Source organism: Aotus nancymaae, unplaced genomic scaffold (genome assembly GCF_030222135.1).
Source record: "Aotus nancymaae isolate 86718 unplaced genomic scaffold, 86718_ANA_hifiasm-v0.15.2.pri h1tg000040l, whole genome shotgun sequence".
Taxonomy (NCBI): domain Eukaryota; kingdom Metazoa; phylum Chordata; class Mammalia; order Primates; family Aotidae; genus Aotus; species Aotus nancymaae.
Genome location: NW_026988454.1, coordinates 90,596,209 through 90,612,079, shown reverse-complemented (window position 1 = coordinate 90,612,079; position 15,871 = coordinate 90,596,209). Strand labels below are relative to the sequence as shown.

The 15,871-nt window shown below is 38.8% G+C and overlaps 1 protein-coding gene across 8 annotated transcripts in view; it reads left to right on the top strand.

The window, feature by feature from the left end:
• Positions 1-2,578: 2,578 nt before the first annotated feature.
• MYO6 (myosin VI) overlaps positions 2,579-15,871 on the top strand; it is a 131,197-nt gene continuing 117,904 nt past the window's right edge. For 3 of the 8 annotated variants that reach the window (XM_064360907.1, XM_064360906.1, XM_064360902.1), the window contains exon 1: positions 2,579-2,680. The gene's annotated coding sequence lies outside the window, so the exon portion shown is untranslated. The remainder of the gene's footprint in view (positions 2,681-15,871) is intronic. The other 5 variants (XM_064360908.1, XM_064360903.1, XM_064360904.1 and 2 more) reach the window with 2 other exon arrangements.

Genomic DNA, 15,871 nt, shown 5'->3' with positions numbered 1-15,871 from the left:
CTACACACACACAGTTTAAAGCCTTCTCATTCACATAGATAATTTTCTAAGTCTGAATAGCCTAATTTAGATAAACTTTCTTTGTAGTTCAATTAGAAAACTCTCCATTTTGAGTTCTTGTTTAGGTTTTAATATAAAGGAAACATTTTACCTTAGGAATTATTGTTTTTTCTAACCTTACTGACAAAGAGAAACAGTGATGAGGAAATGACTAAAACCAGTTCAGATAGTATTGAGCATACAGATTCTACCAGGGTTGGGAACAGGCGGGACTAAGAAGACATGTGGAGAAGTCAGCGCTGAAAAGAGTTTTGGATCATGTTCAGGTATAGATGGATGAAGTTACCGGTGCGTTTTCAGTTGGAGAGGCAATGCTGAGGAATTTTATACCTATTGCATTGTATTTTTCTGTCAGGTAGGCATTAGGTCATCTTGATTTTCTGTAGGAAGGAGATAATACTGGGGGCCCTTTAATGAAGTTCTAAGGTTTTGAGATAGTATTTCAGATAGAACTGTGTTGGTGATCTTATAATTTTAGCAAATATACTATTATTAAAGCATATTGTTCAGTTATCCTATTCAAATAATTGGGTTTTTAAGTGTATTTACTTGACTTTTCAGAAAATGTTTAAATTGATTCTGTGAGGTAGGAAAGTGACTATAGGTTTTTGTATACATGTTTTTGATAGTCAAAAAAAGATGAAGTAATTGTCGTAATTGTGACTTAGAATCCATTAGAAATAATATAGTTGGTGCAAATACTATGCTAGTGATAAACTACGAGTGGTGAGAATGAAACAGAGTCTTCCCAACTTGAAATTTCATATTCTGGTAGGGCAGGCTGTTTACATGTGAGGATATTTTAAACACTTGATTTAATTTCTCCAAATTTTATATAAAATAATGAGTATTTATCCAGTTATAATTAGTAGTAAAAACTGGAATGTTTGACTTAATACTGAACTCTGCAGCTGAACCCTTGTGGAGGTTCGGAATGACAGCCGCACAGACAGACATTTTAGAAAACTGGAATTGATTACATTGAAAGAAATAAGACTAATGAAGTGATTCAGACATGTTTCAAATGCAGAAGGTAATGATCATGTATCAATCAGTATTTTTTGGTGAAAATGGTAGAAGGCTTCATCTTCAGCTGCATTCTGAGGGTTTTTAGCTCAGTTTGTTCATTTATTCATTGAGAATTGTTTGCTTGCTATGTAGAGGCACAATGCCAGGATTGAGAGATGGATTTGGGAGCAGTACAGACACACTTCCACCATCATCAAGCTTATGTTCCAGTAGGGAGATGGACATTAAACAACATTTTATCTTATGGCTGTGCTTCAGTGGAGAAGTTCTGTGGGTGCTATGAGACCATGTTAGAGGGGAAAGACGTGAGAAAGAGTAGTGTAAGGTGGTGGCAAAACATTAGGATGGGTGACGGAAAACCTCTGTGAACTAATCAGGCCTCTTTAAAAATCCACCCTTCCCAAACTACAAAGTCAACTCATTTGTTCATTGTGGAAAATCCACAAAATCTAAAATGAAGTAAACAAGTATCTTTAATATTTCTATTACATAGAGATAATCACTAGTTATTTTAGAGGGCCTTAAAAATTAAATGCATTTGTGTTTAACTTCCCAGTCACCTTATAAAGGAAATTTTATTTCTAGACCTGGAATTTATGGTAGTTGTTTCTCTGACTGATGCTATATAAAGAAGAGCAATTATCTTAATGATACTACTGTAACCCCTTGCTATAGCCCCACTTAATAATTGCTTGATGAATTATGTAGATGAGTGTTCATTCATAGTCCAAAGCAAATAGTTTTTTGGGATGTTAAATTTAACAGGTAATATAAATGCTTTTTTACATGATAAAATGGTAATGAATTTATTTTTACATAATAAGATGGTATATATTTGTTTTTCTAGGTGAATATAATTTAACAGCATGATAGTTAATATTTTTGTACAAATGGTATATTTGTTAGAGATTTTCCTTAATGAGGAAAATCAAGGAAATGAAATGTTCCCCTTAAATTAGCTTTAATTTAATTAATTTATTTTTTTAAAGACAGGGTTTCACCATGTTGGTCAGGCTGGTCTTGAACTCCTGACCTCAGGTGATCCGCCCGCCTTGGCCTCCAAAGTGCTTGGACTACAGGCGTGAGCCACCACGCCTGGCCTATTAGCTTTAATTTTAATCCCTTCCCCAACTTTTATGAAGTGGTGCTTAAAACTTGGGGAACTTACTGAGAAATTATTTTATGTATACAAATTATCCTTTGATATTATTTATACATTGTAAAGAAGGTGCTGCTTTTGCAATGCCAGTAGTTCCAATAGACCAGTGAGTTCTCTCCATTAAGTATAATCATCCCGGGATTTGGGATTTGTGGTTACCATGTTGCCACTGTTAAGGTTAGAGTCTGCATAATACCTGAGCTGAGCCTATTCTTCTGTGCCCCTTAGCAGGCACAGAAGAAATCATGCAGGTCACCTCTGGGTGAGGAACTCATACAGAAGATAATGCTGCATTGGCTTCTAGCATTGGAGGTTGAGCTGGCCCTTGTCTCTGGATGCTTCGAATGAGACGCATTGGCAACTGTCCAAATTGGAAATAAACTTCTCAGGTTCCAGGCCTCCCTTGGCTCTGAGGGCTGTATACAGGAAACAGTAGCATCTGTGGTGGATGCCTGCTTTGCCAAAGATCAGTCTCCTGCCTTGAGGGCTGTGCTGCTTATCTTTTGACAGCCTGGGAGCAGATTGCTGAATACAGGTCAGGAAGTGTATCTGACCTATAAAGGGTCCTCTCCTTTTCTAGTTAGGCTGTTGAGGGCTTCAACTTTATTCAGTTGTTCAAATTTATTTTGTTGTTGTTTAACAATTCCGATGTCTAGTCAAAGTTTAGTAACGCATTTGTTTGAGGGAATATGGTCTGAATCTCATATTCATAGTGCTGCCCTTATACAGGGATGGAAAGTGGCTTTTTAATGGAGTTGACTAATGTGTCCCTTATACGAGTAATTAGTAATATTTACAAGGTAGCTTGAATCCTGATAGGCAGAGCACACTGGTGTTTTTTGTTTTGTTTTCATGCAATGTGTAGCATATCATTTCTTTAAGATTTTATCCTAGTCATCTTTTAATGCTTTGTACAAAATGGAGTTCCTGTGTCCTGGTCCTTATCTTTTTTTTTTTTTTTTTTTTTTTTTGAGAGGGAGTTACGCTCTTGTTACCCAGGCTGGAGTGCAATGGCGCGATCTTGGCTCACCGCAACCTCCGCCTCCTGGGTTCAGGCAATTCTCCTGCCTCAGCCTCCCGAGTAGCTGGGACTACAAGCGTGTGCCACCATGCCCAGCTAATTTTTGTATTTTTAATAAAGACGGGGTTTCACCATGTTGACCAGGATGGTCTCGATCTCTTGACCTCGTGATCCACCCGTCTCCGCCTCCCAAAGTGCTGGGATTATAGGCGTGAGCCACCGTGCCCGGCTCCTGGTCCTTATCTTTTACTGCTCCCCCCCACACCATTTCTATGACTACTTTATCTCAGCACTATGAATTGCTGTACATGGTGGTGTAGTTGTCTTTCTCCTTTTGTAAGTTGTAAACACTTCATTTTATTATTGTGTCTTCAGGGCCTAGTACTTTGCCCTGTTACAATAGATGCTCCATAAATGTCTATTAGATAAATAATTTCATCCTGTGATTGAACTGTGAATATATTGTCACTTCCTTTTTTTTTTTTTTTTAAGACAAAGTCTCACTCTGTCTCCCAGGCTGGAGTGCAGTGGTGCAATTGTCGCTTCTTTTAAAAATTGTTTTCTCCAAATATAAATTCTAGACCATCCCATAAAATATCTCAGAGGTGGTAAGAGTGGGCTAGTCAAGGACTTCATGAGCCAGGGAACTTATCATATTGTTTTTAAAAAAAGAATATTAGTAGCAGTGATTAGAAAGGGTTAAAGCCTCATACATCTTTTTGAATAACATCTGTTTACATTATGTTCATTTTAAGTTAATCAACTAAAAAGTGAATGCATCCTTTTGCCAACCAGAAATCAAAATAATAATCGGCTGGCATTCCCCTAGGCCACCACCTGGTTGCTCGTCTCTATTTAGAAACAAAGCACTACTACCGTTTTGGTGTGCATACGTTTATCTTTTACTATTACTTACATTTTTAGACTTGCAGAAACATGCTTTGTGTGTATGTGTATGTGTCTGTGTGTTTTGGTAGAGATGGGGTCTTGCTATGTTTCCCAGGCTGGTCTCAAAATTCCTGGCCTCAAGCAGTCTTCCCACCTTGGCCTCCCAAAGTGCTGAAACTATAGGTGCGAGTCACTGCACCTGGCCTTGTTGTATGCGTTTTTTTGGTTGTTGTTGTTTGTTTTTTTAACATGAAAGGTCGTGTACTCCACAAAATGTTCTACAATTCTATTTTTTTTAATGTAACAACAGCTCTTAGATATTCATGTTGAGAGATAAAGATCCACCTTAGTTTAAAAAATTATTGCATAACTCTCTATAGTCCGGATACAGCCTTGTTTATTAAACCTTTTTAAAATTATTTTTTTTTACTGATAGATATTCAGATTGATTGTGATTTTTCCTCTCTTAACAGTGCTACTGCAGATATCCTTGGTGTGTACTAGGAAGTACTGGTTCAGAGGATTTACCAGTTTATAGTCTCAAAGTGAGAGCAACTCAGTGTTAAAGGTTTTTAATTTTTGTTACTGTGATAGATGAGAAAAGTATCTCATTGTTAACTATATTAATATCTTTCTTAAGGGTAAATATCAGGCCCTTGTGTCTTCAGGGCCTAGTACTCCCAGGCTCAAGCGATAAAGATGGATAAAATTTGGTTTTCTGGCATAATCCTTTACACAAATGTGGCTGGCTGTTTCATAGACTTTGTGTTTAAAAGATTTTTTAAAAAGTTGAGTTTGTCTGACACAAGAACAGAAAATCAAACACCGAGTGTTCTCACTTACAGGCAGGTGTTGAACAATGAGAACACATGGACACAGGGAGGGGAGCATCACACACTGGGGTCTCTTGGGCGGGGAATAGGGGAGGGACAGTGAGGGGGTAGGGAGGTTGGGAAGGGATAACATGGGGAGAAATGCCAGATATAGGTGACGGGGGGATGGAGGCAGCAAACCACATTGCCATATATGTACCTATGCAACAATCCTGCATGTTCTTCACATGTACCCCAGAACCTAAAGTGCAATTATATATATATATATATATATATATATATGAAGTTGAGTTTGTGATTTCTTTTTCTTTTTTTTTTTTTTGAAACAGGGTCTCACTGTGTCACCTGGGCTGGAGTGCAGTGGAGCAATTTCAGCTCACTGCAACTTCAACTTCCTGGGCTCAGATGATCCTGCCATCTCAGCCTCTGTAGTAGCTGGGACTACACGTGTGTGCCACCACACCCAGCTAATTTTTGTATTTTTTTTATGGAGATGAGGATTGTTTTCTATATTTTATGGTTTCTTAAGAATTTTCCAGTAAGTCAACAGTTTTAATTGTTTTATGATATTTTGTTTATATGTCGTGTATTGGTTTAGTGAATATAAGTAAAATAAATAATTCTAAAAATTAAATTTCTGCCTTTTTCTAATTTCCCAAAGAAAAAAAAGGCATTGAGATTGAACCAGAATATAAGCTAATTATTTTTCTAATTACTTCTGTTGCCATTTGAGTTTGTTTGCTAATGAATTTTTTTCTTTGTTTAAATATTTAATTAAAAAATAGAGGCTGGGTGCAGTGGCTCATGCCTGTAACCCCAGTATTTTGAGAGGCTGAGACAGGAGGATCCTTTGAGCCCAGTACTTCAAGACCAGCCTGGGCAACATAAATCCCATCTCTACAAAAAAGTAAAAATAAAAAAATTAGCTGGGTATGGTGGCACATGCCTGTAGTTCCAGCTCCATGGGAGGCTGAGATGGGAAGATTGCTTGAGCCCAGGAGGTTGAAACTACAGTGAACCATGATCCCCAGTGCATTCCAGGCTGGGTGACAGAGCAATACTTTGTATCCAAAATAAATAAATAAATAAATAAATAGAGATAGAGTTTGGCTACATTGTTCAGTCTGGTCTCCAACTCATGACCTCAAGTGATCCTTCCATCTTGGCCTCCCAAAGTGCTGGGGTTATAGGCATAAACCACTGTGCCTGGTCTAAATTCTTAATAAAAAATGAGGCCAGGTGCAGTGGCTCATGCCTATATTCCAGCACTTTGGGAGGCCTAGGTGGGCAGATCACCTGAGGTCAGGAGTTTGAGACCAGCCTGGCCAACATGGCGAAACCCTATTTGCATTAAAAATGCAAAAATTAGCTGGGCATGGTGACATGCACCTGTGGTCCCAACTACTTGGGAGGCTGAGGCAGGAGAATCGCTTGAACATAGGAGGTGGAGGTTGCAGTGAGCCAAGATTGTGCCATTGCACTCCAGCCTGGGTGACAAAGTGAGACTCAAAAAAAAAATTCTTAATAAACAATGCTGTTTTTAAAAAATAACATACTTTGCCAGTCACGGTGGCTTACACATGTAATCCCAGCACTTTGAGAGGCTGAGGCAGGCAGATGACCTGAGGTGGGGAGTTTGAGACCAGTCTGACCAACATGGAGAAACCCCGTATCTACTAAAAATACAAAATTAGCTGGACATGGTGGTGCATGCCTGAAATCTCAGCTATTTGGGAGGCTGAGGCTGGAGAGTCACTTGAACCCAAGAGATGGAGGTTGCGGTAAGCCGAGATCATGCCGTTACACTCCAGCCTGGGCAACAGGAGCGAAACTCTGTCTCAAAAAAAAAAAATTCGTTTTAAGACCCAGCATATTTGTTTTAATTAATCTAATTGTCTTTCATTTTTGCTGAGTTATTGTAATGTGTCATTACAATATTATAATGAATATTGTGTTCATTAACCTTAGTCTTTTTTTCATTCTTTTTCTATGGCCATTAAAAAGAAAAGTAGAAAGAAAAAGATTTTATGCTTCAGTCATTTCATATGGTGATTTTTACAGGTTTCTCATTTCTCCCTTGCCTGCTATTCATTTAGTTTACAGTGCTAAATGACTTACCATTCTCTTAACCAGTTTGTTGTTCTGTTTGTTACACTTTCGTTCTTGCCCTGTTATTCCATCTCTAGATTCAAGTTTCCTTTCTCTTCTTTCTCTTTTCCCTTTTAAGCCTGTTTTCATGTGTCCTTGTTTTCTTGCCCCTTATCTGTTATTGCTGTCCATACTATCTCTTAAGCTGAAAACAAATTCTCTCTGTTTATCTGGCCAAGGATTCTGGATTCTGACTGTCTTCATGGACCTCTTTGAAATCTACTTGTTGCAAAATAATTGGGTAATGGGGGCTGGGAGTCTAGAAAAAAATTGGATAATGGCAAAAATCATTGTTAAATTAGCACACTTTAAATATGTGATATGGCCAGTTGTGGTGGCTCATGCCTGTAATCCTAACACTTTGGGAGGCTGAGGCGGGCAGATCATCTGAGGTCAGGAGTTTGAGACCAGCCTGGCCGAGATGGCGAAACCCTGCCTCTACTAAAAAATACAAAAATTAGCTGGATTTGGTGGCGGGTGCCTGTAATCTCAGCTACTCTGGAGTCTGAAGCAAAAGAATCTCTGTAACCTAGGAGGCAGATATTTCAGTGAGTTGAGATCGTGCCACTGCACTCCAGCCTGGATGACCAGAGCAAGACTCTGTCTCAAAAATAAATAAATAAAATAAATAAATATGTGATGTAAAAATATTATTTAATACTAGTTTTTTGTTCTTCATGGAGACAACGTAAGGTATATGCTGGATTTGAAGTTTTGTAAAGATTAATAACGATATACATCTGTTCACTCAGAAACTTTTATCTGAAACTATTGTTAGTTACAGGTTCTAACTGAACATACAGCTGTGTTTAGCCATTTGGGTTGAAGAGGGCATTTACTACTCATCCCTTCAATCAACAAATATTTAATAATTTTCTATATATGATATACTGAGTTAGATACTGGCTGCTTATAAATAAGCAGTATGTTACTCTTGGCCTTTAAGGAGAGATTTATTTATTCATTCATTCATTTATTTATTTGTTTATAGACAGAGTCTTGCTCTATCACCCAGGCTGGAGTGCAGTGGCTGTATCTTGGCTCACTGCAACCTCTGCCTCCTGGCTTCAAGCAGTTCTCCTGCCTTAGCCTCCCGAGTACAGTAACTGGGACTATATACGCACACACCAGCATGCCCGGCTAATTTTTGTATTTTTAGTAGAGACAAGGTTTTACCATTTTGGCCAGCCTGGTCTCAAACTCCTGACCTCAAGTGATCCACCACCTTGGCCTCCCAGAGTGCTGGGATTAGTGAGGCACTGTGCTTCACCAAGATTAAAATTTAACAACAAAATTGGGCCTTGGGCTATGTCTAAAAGGTCAATACAATTTTGTCCTATTTTGACAATAAAGTAGAAAACAAAGCAGAGAGAGACTAACACTAAATTTAAAAGTAGGTGCAGAGAAAAGAGTACCTAATCCTGAGAAGGGTTAGGGTGAATGACTTAAGGGAGGAGGAGAGATTTGCTTAATTTTTCAAGCAGAGAGTAGAAATGTAATATAGGAAGAATAGGAGAGAATTCTTTCTGGCAGGAGTGCAAATTGTATGCATGGAATGGTGGTGACTCTTCAGTGGCCTTTGTGCGCAGTATACATGCGAGGAGAATTTAACCTACTCCGTAGCAGTGAGAGGGATACTGTTTGAGGGCCTCCATCTCCAGCATGGAGTTGATATGTTGATCTCTGTGGTTATAACTCAGCTTTCCAGGTTTTCAAGGTTGCATGTGTTTCCTCCAGTGGTGTTTGGAGAAACTGTTTCTATTCAAGATAAGACAAGACAAAGGGATGAGGGGAGTGTCGTGTTACCGAAACCACATGTTGACAGATGAGGACTGGTGCTGGAGTTCAGAGTGAAACTAATTATTCTGAGTAACCTTACTGTAAATAGTATAGTGAGGTGAGTCATAGAAAGTATGGGTAGGAATGAAATTTTCAAAAACCACGTTTTCCTCCCTTAAGTATTTTGAATCTGACCTTGTGCTGGGCATTTTGTTTGAAGTTAGTGATAGGCTGAAATGCAGTTACTATTCATTAATTACTTTAATGTGTATCAGTTAAAAATAGTTTTATATTGTCATGCATGTCATGGAGTTATTTTGGTTTCTTATACCAAGATGAATTCACCTTATACCGTCTTATACCGTCTCTTACCCTTACATTCAAGATTCTTATTGCTGCTGCTTCCACAGAATCTTTAAAAAATTTTTTTTGGGACAGGACAACATAACATCTCTCTCTCTCTCTCTCTATATATATAGATATTTAAAATACATATATTTTAAATTCTTTACAGCTGGTTAAAAATAAAAATAGAAAAAGGTTTATGGTTGAGTCATTTCATATGGTGGTTATTACAGATCTTCTCTATTTTCTCCCTTGCCTGCTTTCATTTAGTTTACAGTGCTAAATGACTTACCATTTTCTTAACCAGTTTGTTGCTCTGCTTGTTACAGTTTCTGTTATCCTATCTCTAGATTCAAGTTTCTTTTCTCTTCTTTCCCTTTTTCCTCTTAAGCCTGTTTTCATGTGTCCTTGTTTTCTTGCCCTTTATTTATTGTTGCTGTGCATACTATCTCTTAAGCTGAGAACAAATTCTCTCTGCCTGGCCAAGGATTCTGATTGTCTTTGTGGATGGACCTTTCTGAAATTTACTTGTTGCAAATTTAGCTTTTCACAAAAGAACAAGTGATAGTCCTTGATATCCCCAGTTAGCTTTTTTTTTTTTTTTTTTTGAGAAGACAGAGTCTCCCTCTGATACCCAGGCTTGAGTGCAGCGGCATGATCGCAGCTCACTGCAGCCTTGATCTCCTATGCTTAAGTGATCCTCCCACCTTAGCCTCTGGAGTAGTGGGACTACAGGCATGCGTCACCACACCCAGCTAATTTTTAATTTTTTTGTAGAGATGGGATCTTGCATGTTGCCTAGGCTGATGTTGAACTCCTGGGCTCAAACGATCCTCTTCTCTTGCCCTCCCAAAGTTCTGGGATTACAGGTATTAGCCACCGAGTCTGGCCTCTCAGATAGATTTCTAGTCTCTCTTTCCTCAGAGTCCCTCTAGTTTTCTCCTAAAGTTTTAGTTTCTCTGTCCTTTGGAAAATAGTCTATAGGCACAAGGTCTTGTTTTGATTTCGAATGAGAAATCTTGCCTGGGTCACATGGTTGGGTTCACTGAACTAGTAACCCAACTTGTGGAAATTAGGACATTGAAGTAGACTTGTTAAATGGGGCTTTCAACATTCCTCCCTTTTTCTCTTTCTGTATTTTGATGATGGTTCACAGGGTAGAAGTCTTTATTTTAATAATGAAACATTTTGCAGAAGGGGTAGTTTCTACCTCTGAGGTGGCATTTGATGTCTCATTTTTTTATTGTCATTTAACACATCCCACTTGCCTCAGTAATGCTGACACATACCATAATTAGTAAGGGCCTTGGGCTATGTTCTAAAAGATCAATAACATTGATTACTTTGACAATAAAGTCAAGGTTCCTCTATTAATGTGTAGGATCCACCTATCATTTTGATGATCATTTAGTGTTTGAAGGCATTATGAAAAAGTTGGAAATGTATCATCTAGACCATACCATAATTCCATGACCTTAATTTGTGACTCTTTTAAGGTGAGGGGAGCAAAAAGGTAGGCTGTGTATTTAGGAGAGGTCAGATTTCTGCATTAAGGTTGATAGGATGAGGAAAGAAGTTTTAGTTCTTGTTTATCAGAGTTTGCCTTAAGGAGGATCATGGTGGAAGGACTTTTTATATGAGTGGCATGAGAGATCCTGAATGGGGGAGAATTTATTTGAGAGGCTGGGAGTTGGGAGAGAAGTTTGAAAAAAACTAGGATTGGACACAGAGAATGGAGGTGAAGTTGAAAGCCAGAATTAGGAGGGTAACAGAATCAGGCTGTGGTAAGCCAGCGGACCATAGGATGTGGCAATATGGAGAATAACAAAGTGAAAGGAAGATTGTTCTTTAAAGAGGCAAAGAAAAAAGATGAGGGTGGAGCAGAGTGATAAAATATCCCCTGAAGATTGAGGAAGTGTTGCTTTAGTTTGAAACTTTGTTGCTGGGAGCAGTGGCTCATGCCTGTAATCCCAGCATTTTGGAAGGCCCAGGCAGAGGGATCACGAGGTCAGGAGATTGAGACCATCCTGGCCAACATGGTGAAACCCAGTCTCTACTAAAAATACCAAAATTAGCTGGGTGTGGTGGTACACGCCTGTAATCCCAGGTACTCAGGAGGCTGAGGCAGGAGAATCACTTGGACCCAGGAGTTGGAGGTTGCAGTGAGCTGAGATTGAGCCACTGCACTCCAGCCTGGTGACAGAGCGAGACACCTTCTCAAAAGAAAAAAAAAAAGGAAAGAAAAAACTTTCTTAGAAACTGAAAGTAATTTGTGGTTTAATTTGTTAATCCTTAGAATTGATGGAGTGGCAGGGTAATGATGTAAGGAGTTACTTTATAATTCCTTATGTTTTTCATATTCAGTGCACGCTTTCATTTATTCTCCAAATATGGATTTATTATATATATGGTGTTTTTAGTTAAGTAAATGTAAATTTTCATTTATTCAACTAGTCATTTATTCAGGGGATATTTTATTGAGCACCAACTGTATGCCAGGCTCTTACAACTCAGGAAAGGGGAGAAAAAGGGATGTACATTAATTGCTTGTCTGTTCTATTGCTGGGTAAACTAAGGAATGAATTCAGTAAAATGTACGAGTTACGTTGGTTTTATATGTAGTTTTTCCCAGGCTAATCTTTAGAAGCACAGAGTAGCAAGCTTTCTCCTAATAAAAAGAAGTCATAAGAATAGCTGAAAATTATGCTGAAATGTATTCTTTTGGAGAAAGTAGTATAGTGTAGTAATTAAGAACACATATGGTGTATGTAAAATATATCTCAGCAAATGTGACTTTAAAGAATCATTAGAATTTGTCACATTAACAGTACAAAAGTTTCCAGCCTGGGCAACATGGCAAAAAAAAAAAAAAAAAAAAAAAAAAGAAAAAGAAAAAGAAAAAAATTGGCTGGATGTGGTGGTTCGCGCTTGTGGTCCCAGCTACTTGGAATGCTGAGGTGGGAGGATCGCTTGAGCCTTGGAGGTGGAGGCTGCAGTGAGCTGAGATTGTGCCGCTGCACTCTAACCTGGGTGACAGAGTGAGACCCCCCCCATCAAAAAAAACCAAAAAACTCAACCACAACAAAACAGTACAGAAGTTTGATCAAATTCAACAGGCAGTTGTGATTTTAAAAACCCTTCAGATTGGCCGGGCGTGGTGGCTCAAGCCTGTAATCCCAGCACTTTGGGAGGCCGAGGCGGGTGGATCACGAGGTCAAGAGATCGAGACCATCCTGGTCAACATGGTGAAACCCCGTCTCTACTAATACAAAAAAATTAGCTGGGCATGGTGGCGCGTGCCTGTAATCCCAGCTACTCAGGAGGCTGAGGCAGGAGAATTGCCTGAATCCAGGAGGCGGAGGTTGCGGTGAGCCGAGATCGCGCCATTGCACTCCAGCCTGGGTAACGAGCGAAACTCCGTTTCAAAAAAAAAAAAAAAAAAACCCTTCAGATTATATACAGCAAAATGGACACAAATAGTGATGTTAATTACTCAACCATTTTCTTTTGTGAAAATATTGGGTAAATAAAATATGTAAGTAAAGTTGAATTCACATTTTATGGCATAAATATATAGGACTAAAAATTTGTTTTTGATGCCTGTTGAATACTTCTGGAGTATCTAGGATCTTGTTAGTTCAGCAGGTTATCTGTGGCACACTCTAAACCCTTTGGTGTATGGAACATTTATAGAGGGTTTATTATGTCCTTGAGTTGAGGAATAGATATATTACATGAATCAGATATCCCCATCATCAGGGTGCTTCAGTTTAGTGGGAAGAACATAAGTAAATACAAGCAATAACATTTTTTCAGGCTCTGGTGGAAGAGTGTGGGGGGGATACACAGTGGGAATAAAGGTGAGAAAGAATGGTGGGAGGAGATTGGGCTGAGGCAGGAGAAGCTCAGGGAAAGGTGAATGCCAGAACTCGGCATTGATTTTTTGTTTGTTTTGAGATGGAGTCTTGCTCAGTTGTCCAGGCTGGAGTGCAGTGGCACCATCTTGGCAACTTACGCCTCCCGGGTTCAATTGATTCTCCTGCCTTAGCCTCCTGAGTAGCTGGAACTACAGGTGTCTGCCACCATGCCCAGCTAATTATTGTATTTTTAGTAGAGACAGGGTTTCCCCATGTTGGCCAGGCTGGTCTTGAACTCTTGACCTCAAGTAATCCTCTTGCCTTGGCCTCCCAAATGTTAAGATTACAGGCATGATCCACTGCCCCTGGCCTGGAATAAGTTTTATCAGAAGAAGCCATTTCAGCTAAAGTGTAGAGATGGGATAAACCTGGGACACTTAGAGGAACTTGGAGCAGTTGAGAAGGCTGGAGCGTGTGGACCTGAGGAAGGAGATGAGAGAAAGGATTAAGGAAAGAAATAAGCATTTGTCATGCTATTAAACACAGTTTTTGAAAAGCAGAGGCAACATGATATTCCTTCATATGCAATGTAACTCCTTCACAAAAACCAAAAGTGAACATGATTCAGTATGCTGCAAGTACATTTTACTGATGAAATGAAGGAAGATGCTGAGAGGTCTCTAGACTCACTTGCTATTTAGATGTCTAGTTTCAGGTAACCAACCTCAAAGTATTTACTACCTTTCAAATTTAGGTTTTCAGTTTATTACAGTACCAGGTTTCATTGAATCTAAAATACCATGAATTCTAAGGTACACAATTTTATATACTGCTAATAAAAAAGTCACTGTCAATTAAGTAATGACATATCAAATGCTAAATACATCTTAATTTTAAACCTGTTAATATGTGAAAAAGTGCCTATTAGAGATATACGGTCTTTCATTTAATCCTCATAACAGGTTTCATGTACATATTATCCACTATATGTCATAGGTTTTCATGGTAATTTTTTTTTTTTTTTGAGATGGAATTTTGCTCTTGTTGCCTGGGCTGGAGTGCATTGGTGCGATCTTGGCTCACCACAACCTCTGCCTCTCAGGTTCAAGCTATTTTTCTGCCTCAGACTCCCAGGTAGCTGGGATTACAGGCATGAGCCACCACACCTGGTTAATTTTGTATTTTTAGTAGACACGGGGTTTCTCCTTATTGGTCAGGCTGGTTTCAAACTACTGACCTCAGGTGATCCGCCCGCCTCGGTCTCCCAAAAGTGCTGGGATTACAGGCGTGAGCCACCTTGCCCGGCCTCATGGTAATTCTTATTGAATAATCAAACCTGTGGTTGTTCACTCTTCAAATGCTGAATTACACTGTATTGTAATTTAGTTAATTACCTTTTATTGTTAAATATTTATTTATACGTTTTTTCTTCCTTTGTTTTGTTTTCTCCTGCCCCCTCACTCCTCCTCCTTTTTTTTGTTAACTATCACTTCAGAGAATATAAACTTTTTAAAAATGGCTGGGTGCGGTGGCTCATGCCTGTAATCCCAACACTTTTGGAAACTGAGGTGGGTGGATCATGAGGTCAGGAGATTGAGACCATCCTGGCCAAGATGGTGAAACCCCATCTCTACTAAAAATACAAAAAATTAGCTGGGCACGGTGGCGCACGCTGGTAGTCCCAGCTGCTTGGGAGCCTGAGGCAGGAGAATTGCTTGAACCCAGGAGGAAGAGGTTGTGATAAGCTGAGGTCATGCCATGGTACCCCAACCTAGGTGACAGAGGGAGACTCTGTCTCAAAAAAAAAAAAAAAAAACTTAAATTAATTTGTATTTATAACTGACACATAATTGTACATATTTATGGGGTACAGTGTGATGTTTCAGTGTTTGTATGTGTAGTATAATGATCAAAGTATATTTGTTACTTTAAACATTTGTCATTTCTTTGTGGTGACCACATTCAAAATCTCTTTTAGCATCTTGAAATACACATTACATTTTTATTTGCTGTATTCACCCTACTGTGTAATAGAACACCAGAATTTATTCTTCCTAACTGTGACTTTGTACCCATTGAACAACCTCTCCTGGTCCTCCCCCTGTCTTTGGTAAGCACTATTCTACTCTCTACTTTTATGAAGTCAAGTTTTTCAGATTCCATGTATGAGTGAGATCTCACAGTGTTTGTCTTTCTGTGCCTGGCTTATTTTACTTAACATAATTCTTCTAGGTCCAACTGTGTTGCTGCTGCAAATGACAGGATTTCATTCTGTTTTGTGGCGGAATACTATTTAATACTATTTACCTATAGATGGGCATTTAGGTTGATTCTGAGTCTCATGTGAATAAACTTTTGATTATTTTCTTAAGGATAGATGCCTGGAAGTAAAAATACTAGGTTAAAAAGTCCACACATTCTTATGACTCTTGATATATATGCATATAGCCATGTTGCTTTTTAAAACTATTATACCAATTTAAATTGTTTACAACAATACTTAAATCTGTAAGTTCAACCTTCATTAGCAGAGTATCACAATAAATTTTTTTTTCTAATTCTGTAGGCAGAAATAGTATCTCTATTTTTTTTTTTTTTTTTTTTTTTTGAGATGGAATCTTGCTCTGTCACCCAGGCTGGAGTGCAGAGGCGGGATCTCGGCTCATTGCAACTTCCACCTCCCGTGTTCAAGAGATTCTCTTGCCTCAGCCTCCTCATTAGCTAGGATTACAGGTGTGTGCCATCACGCCCA